This window comes from Rhinatrema bivittatum, chromosome 7 (assembly GCF_901001135.1).
Source record: "Rhinatrema bivittatum chromosome 7, aRhiBiv1.1, whole genome shotgun sequence".
Lineage (NCBI taxonomy): Eukaryota > Metazoa > Chordata > Amphibia > Gymnophiona > Rhinatrematidae > Rhinatrema > Rhinatrema bivittatum.
This window is the reverse complement of record NC_042621.1, coordinates 118,769,735-118,775,734: the sequence shown is the minus strand read 5'-3', so window position 1 is coordinate 118,775,734 and position 6,000 is coordinate 118,769,735. Positions and strand designations below refer to the sequence as shown.

The 6,000-nt window shown below is 46.1% G+C and overlaps 1 protein-coding gene across 2 annotated transcripts in view; it reads left to right on the top strand.

The window, feature by feature from the left end:
* The first annotated feature begins 1,637 nt into the window (after positions 1 to 1,637).
* The window catches only part of LOC115095407 (pituitary homeobox 3), a 159,813-nt gene continuing 155,450 nt past the window's right edge, over positions 1,638 to 6,000 (top strand). For both annotated transcript variants that reach the window (XM_029609014.1, XM_029609013.1), the window contains exon 1: positions 1,638 to 1,903. The gene's annotated coding sequence lies outside the window, so the exon portion shown is untranslated. The remainder of the gene's footprint in view (positions 1,904 to 6,000) is intronic.

The window sequence follows — 6,000 nt, the reverse complement described above, 5'->3', positions numbered from 1 at the left end:
AAGGACAGGTTAGAAAGTATCCAAATATTTTGAACATTGGGTTTTACCAGCCGTACCCTGATTTTTAAAGGCGGTAAATTATTCGTGGTAAAAAGCACTCTCCTGCCGGGAATTCCCTTCCCTAAGCTCATTAGGAAGCGGTATGCCCTTATGCAACCCTCTTTTCGCTTAATATACCTTATATTACTGCTTCCCACCACCTTCAATTTCATTTTAATACTAAAATAAAGGCTCGGGTCAATCCCTGGCAACGGCAAAGAAGTTAATGCAAGACTAATTTCTGGTGGGTTAAAAAAAGGAAAACATTTGCGTTAGTGCTAAAGGCTTAGCGCCGATGCAAATGGTGGCTAACGCGCCTTTTCATATTATACTAATACCTGATATGCTGTTTATTATATCTGTTTACAGTATTAGTCAGTCAAATGTATGCCTTGGCAATTTTTGTCAAAACAAAATTTGAGCTCGATTGCGTAAAATTCAAATTTGAAGTGAAATTGGAAAATAAACATTTTAGGGAAAATAAATAAATGAAAAGCTTAAAACTTAAACAATGCCAGCTAATCATAAATATACTTTAAAAATTAAAATATATATTTTTATATTCTTACAAACGGCTTTATCTTTGCAAAAGAGCCCAGGGTTTGTGCAATCACAGAAAGATCAAATTCCTCACGCACTTGGAGCAGGCAGAACCGAGAAGGCGACTTCTTCATTAAACCACATGCAACAGAGGACAAATATCATCCAATTATTTTTTTTCCAAAGGCAAAGAAAAATGCACCTTACAACGCTATACAGTTACACAAAGATTAGGGATCTGGTTATTTGCTTGATGCACATAAGTACCTTGATAAAATTCCTACAGGACAAATGCAGAAAAATCCCCTCCAGTTATGCCTTTGGAAAAAAAATTCCTTAGAGGACTCCTAACTTCAAGTTTCCCCTGTGAGGCACAGAAACCGTTTGTAATGTGGACTGTGTTATTGTGTATGCCATTTTTTCCCCAGCAGGGCCCTCTGCCCTGTATTGGGTAGTTTTCCCCCTGCCGTTTATTTTGGAGGAATTAACTCCTAATTTTCGACGTTCCTAAGGATTTGCCCCCCCAAAAAAGAGAAGACCATCCTAACTAAAAAAAAAAAAGACCCCAAGGTGATTTACAGATTTCTCAGGAACGAATTATTCCTTGTTTTCTTTATTCTTCTAAGTACAAATGTTTCTACACAATATCCAGTACAGTGTGCTGAAATAAAAGACAGAATTACCACGATTCGTGCAGTGGCAGTGTTGGCTATTCTGGTCATCAGCCATAACATTATTTGTAACAAAGTATCGCCGATAACTTGACAGAAATTGCTTCTTCACCTCAATAGAAATTGTTGACGACTCCATGCACCTCTAGCTGCCGCGAGCGAGTTTACGCAGCTGCTCCAGCTGCCCGACCGCAGACCTCGCAACCTTCAGGGGCGGGGCCAGACCAATGGGCGGGGTCTGCACGGCGGCTGCTCCGTGCTTGGTAAGAAGGTGCGCCTCCGGGGGCGGGAGACGGACGGCCTGTGATTGGACGCCTTGGCACCTGGGGCGGGGCTCGGCCGCTCTCTGCTCGTAAAGGGCGGCCCCTAGCGGAATGGACCGCGGCAATGGGGCGGGTTTAGCGAGGGGAGCCCGTCGGCTCTGACTGGGGGCGCCGGCTGCCTTCCATAAAGTGAATGGCAGCGTTGAATGGGGGAGTCAGTCGACTGGAGAGTCTCCTCCTCTCTCTCATGTGAGCCCCAAGCTAACCGGGCGCCCAGGAAATTAGGGGAACTTACCGTCTACTTTCCGACGGCAGTGGCACAGGAAGCTGAGCGAGGCGACCACCTTCCCCTCCAGCGAGGATTAAGTCCAGGCACCCTCTGGAACCGCTGTGAGTGCTTTACTGTTCAATGTTTACTTTCTCTCTTATTCCTTCTGCTCCTTCATTTATGATACGCAGGGGGGAAAAGCGGGCTTGGAATTGGAGGACCGCATGCACATCGGAAAAAAAAAAAAGAAATCGCTTGTTGCTTGCACTTGTTTAGCGTAATTCATGTGCACCGTGGGTGAAGCTCACGGTTTCACGGTCCCGGTAAGACGCCAGGATTTGCCTGTGCCTGAGGGGCTGATGGTCGCTGACCGACCTGTCTGCCGGAAAGTGACCGGTCTGCCTGTGTGTTCCCTGATTCTTGGAGAAAGTGTCCCTGCAGCTGAAAACGGTTCCGCCCGAGCTGCAGGCCTCCGAGAATCGGAGGGGGAAAGAGTCCGACAGCCCTGGCCAGAGCTCTAGCTCCAAATCGGCTTTATATTCTGGGCTACGGCAAACCCGGCCATCTCTTTTCAACCCAGTCAAGCAGAGCTGTCGCCACGCTTCCTAAACATGGTCATGATCCAGCTCTCGCTGCTGTGGCTCCAAGCCGCGATGCTGCTCTTGTGGCTGTGCAAAACCATTCGCATTCATTCAGATCCAAGTCCCTAAACTCCGGCTTCCTGACAGCGAGAGAAAGTCGAAAACAAGGCGAACACATCTCCGAGTCACTTGCTCCAGACTCTGGAAAGAGAAGGCACAGCTCGTTAGCTTTAGACAGCTGCAGGAAAAATGATATTTATATAAGGCTCTGGCTCCTGTTTACAGTACAGCGAGAGTCCTGTCACTGTCCTGCATGGGAAGCTTGCTGCCTGCGGGGAGCCTGCCCCGTCTCGTCCTCTGCAGTCCTGGGGGGGCAGAACTGGGGGGGGGGGGGGAGCTGCTTGTAACCGTCTATACTCTCTCTCTCTCTCTCTAAACACAAGTTCTCCAAAGGGTCATAATATCTTCCCAGCAATTTCTGTTTACAGAACCGGGAAATTAAATGCTGAGACATAAATAAGCGAGTGTGTCATGAGAATATGAGGTAGACCTCATAAAGTAATAATAATACTGCAGTGCGGCCTTTTGTTTTCCAAAACTACTGTATATACTGACTTGTTTCAGTGTGCAGTGAGCCAGTGCAATTAGTGTAAAAGAAACACATTTAATCCAAATTAAATGTCTATAAAAGGAAGGGACTACTGCGGTAGAAACTAGGACGTGCTGGCTTAGATATGTATTAACCGGGCAAACAGAGAACTAAACTAAAATCAGAAGTTATTCTGTATTTGGTCTAAGTTAGATGCGTGGAGAGATTTAAAAAGTTAGCTGCTTGTGTAGGTTTAGATAAGCAATTTACAATTCTTCTAGGCTAGGGGGAAATCTCATGAAACACGACCTTGGGACTTGTCATGTTTTGCCAACCTCCACTGCCCCAGCACCCTTCCTATAGAAGAAATCAGTGGACGTCCCGTCCCCCCACCTTTTTCCAGTTACCGCTGTACGGATGGAAGCCCAGAGCCCAGAATAGGAGAAAGTCGGAGGTGTTCTGTAGGGGACTGAGACTTTCTGTCCAGTTGGTCACACCTGTCAGCCCCTCCTAAAATTCGCAGGAAGGAAAGAATGTGCAGGATCTATTTCCCACTATTTCTCGATTTAAAAGAAAGCCGGTTGGAAATGATTCCCCTCCTTTGTCACATGCAACAACCGACAGAGAATCATAAGCTTCTGGGGGTCTGGGGCAGGACTAGGCCTCGCCTCCCCACCAACAGCGAGGTTTTCCATCAGTGAAGGGGGTGGGGGGTGGAATGGAAATCCTCCTAATTGTAATCATTCACCCACACTAGATAGACATTTTACACGAATCCTCCTAGCCTCCATCATTCATCTGCAGACACTAATAGAGAAAACCCATAATCGCGCGCCTATGGATGCTATTCAATATAAATAAAACCTCCCAAGCGCAATCACTCAGTGCAGAAACTGTGTAATATAAATAAATCCTCCTCCCCATCAGTCACCTCTAGAAATCGGGGATAAAGCAGTGTGGCTGCCCTGTTAGTCAACTTGAACAGGTGGAAACAAATCAACAAAAACATAAGGTGAGGCTTTTTATTGGTCTCTAACCTAATACGTGCCTTGGCTAACTTTCCAGAGCTACGTCCAATTCATCGGGTCTGCTTTAAGTTAGTTCAATAAAAAGGGAACACCTAATATGTTTTTGTTTATCTTTTATTTTCCACGTCTACAGAAAGCATGAAACTTAAATCTTTCAAAAAGTTATTCGTTATATGTAATTGCTCCCAAGCAAACCTTTTAATAGTTCTCTGTAAACCGATTTGATTTGCATATAATGTAAGAAGACCGGTATATAAATAAATAAATAAATAAATAAATCGCCTGAAATAAAATTCACCTTTCTAGATAGCCTATGCACTATAAGTACATTCTTCATTGGTCATTCGCCTATAGAAACCGATGGAAATAACCATAAATTACCATTCGCCTACAGAAAAGATGAAATACAGGAAATCCATACCATAACAGAAATACATCGTTTTATACATAGTCATTCGCCCGCAGAAACAGCACATTTACTTATGCACAGCGGCCTATAACAATGGTAGAAAAGTTAACATGTACTCATCCATGGAAATAGTGTTCTAGAAATAAGCATCTGAAGAAATCTAACCCCACTCAATCACCCACTGAAACAGTGGGAAAGTATTTCCTATATACAAGTGATAGGGATCTTGCTAAAACCTAAGCGCTTTGATGATTATTAGTCATCCATCAAACACGCTGACTTGTGAATTCCTAGTGCAAATCACTATTTATCTGCCCATCGCAAGCTCTCCTTATTGAAAAAACCCCAAAATAACAAGCACAGCTCCGCCGAAGCATTTTTATATTGTAAAGTAAAGCGATTTGAAGGCTGCTTCCCGTTCCCATTTCCCAATACAGCCCTAACCCTCCAAGCATTCAGGCAAAGGGAAAGCGCCTTTTGGGGATCTGAAAACGCTTTTCAGTATTTGTTCAGAATATTTATTCCAATCAATTTATTTTTAATTTACCGCAGTTAAAATAACAAAGGAAACGAAAAAAAAAAAACACCCCACTGTGAAAGATCTATTTATGTAGTTAAACAAAAAACACACTGACACTCAAAACCACAGACCTAATGTCCCGAGGAAAAATTGTGTGTGAATGTGCGTGCATTTAATGTAAAACTAAACTGCCAGATCTTTTTCAGCCAGCGAGAGATAAACGCCGTTAGCCCTGCGGAGAGTCCGCCCTGAGCCGAAAGCGGAGTCCGCGTTCCGAAATGTCGCCGGGTTATTTTCGTTTCGTGAGACGGTAACGTTTGGAATGCGCCGCGGTAAACGAATGGTAAAGGAACACAGAGGGAGAGGGACCACCGGCCAGACGGACTCGATTTTGCTTTATTATAACCCGAAGGGATGCTCCTGGAAGCAGGGCTCAACATGTTACACCACCTCCACTCTTTTATGAGGGTTTTTTTTTTTGGTTGGTTTTCATCCTTCCCTCAATCTCTGCTCAACACTGAGAAAGGAGTAGGACAAACGGGGTCGGGGTAGTGATGATGAGGCCAGAGCGGGCCATGGAAGGGAGGCAGGGATTTGGGGCATGGAGTATCAGGACCCGAGGCAGGGGCCCGGCAGGAGGGGAACCGGAGCCGCACTGCCCGGCCTCCTCCTAGTCTGGAAAAGTCCAAAAGAGCGCAACTGACGGCTGCAGGTGCGGAGCGTTTCCCGTCCCAGGGGGACACCCGGAGAAAGCGACTTGGGAACGCGGAGAGCCCCGCGGAGACCCTCACACGGATGGACGGACACAGACCCGCAATACAGCGCAGGCAGTCACAGTCCTGCTCAATCGCTCATGCACCCCCCCCCCCCCCCCGCAGGCTGTGTTACCGTTTGGCCCAACATAAAACTCATGAAAACAGGGTTGCAAATAAACTTTAGAGACCACAGGGCTCCTTTGGTCAGACATAAGAACAGCAGGCAGAGACTGAGAGAGGCGCAAGGGTAGAAAGCTGCACTCGGGGGATGGGGGAGACACGGACGCCCGCGGCGATCGGCCTCCTGCGGAAAGAAACGCAGGAGACCGAGGGCCCC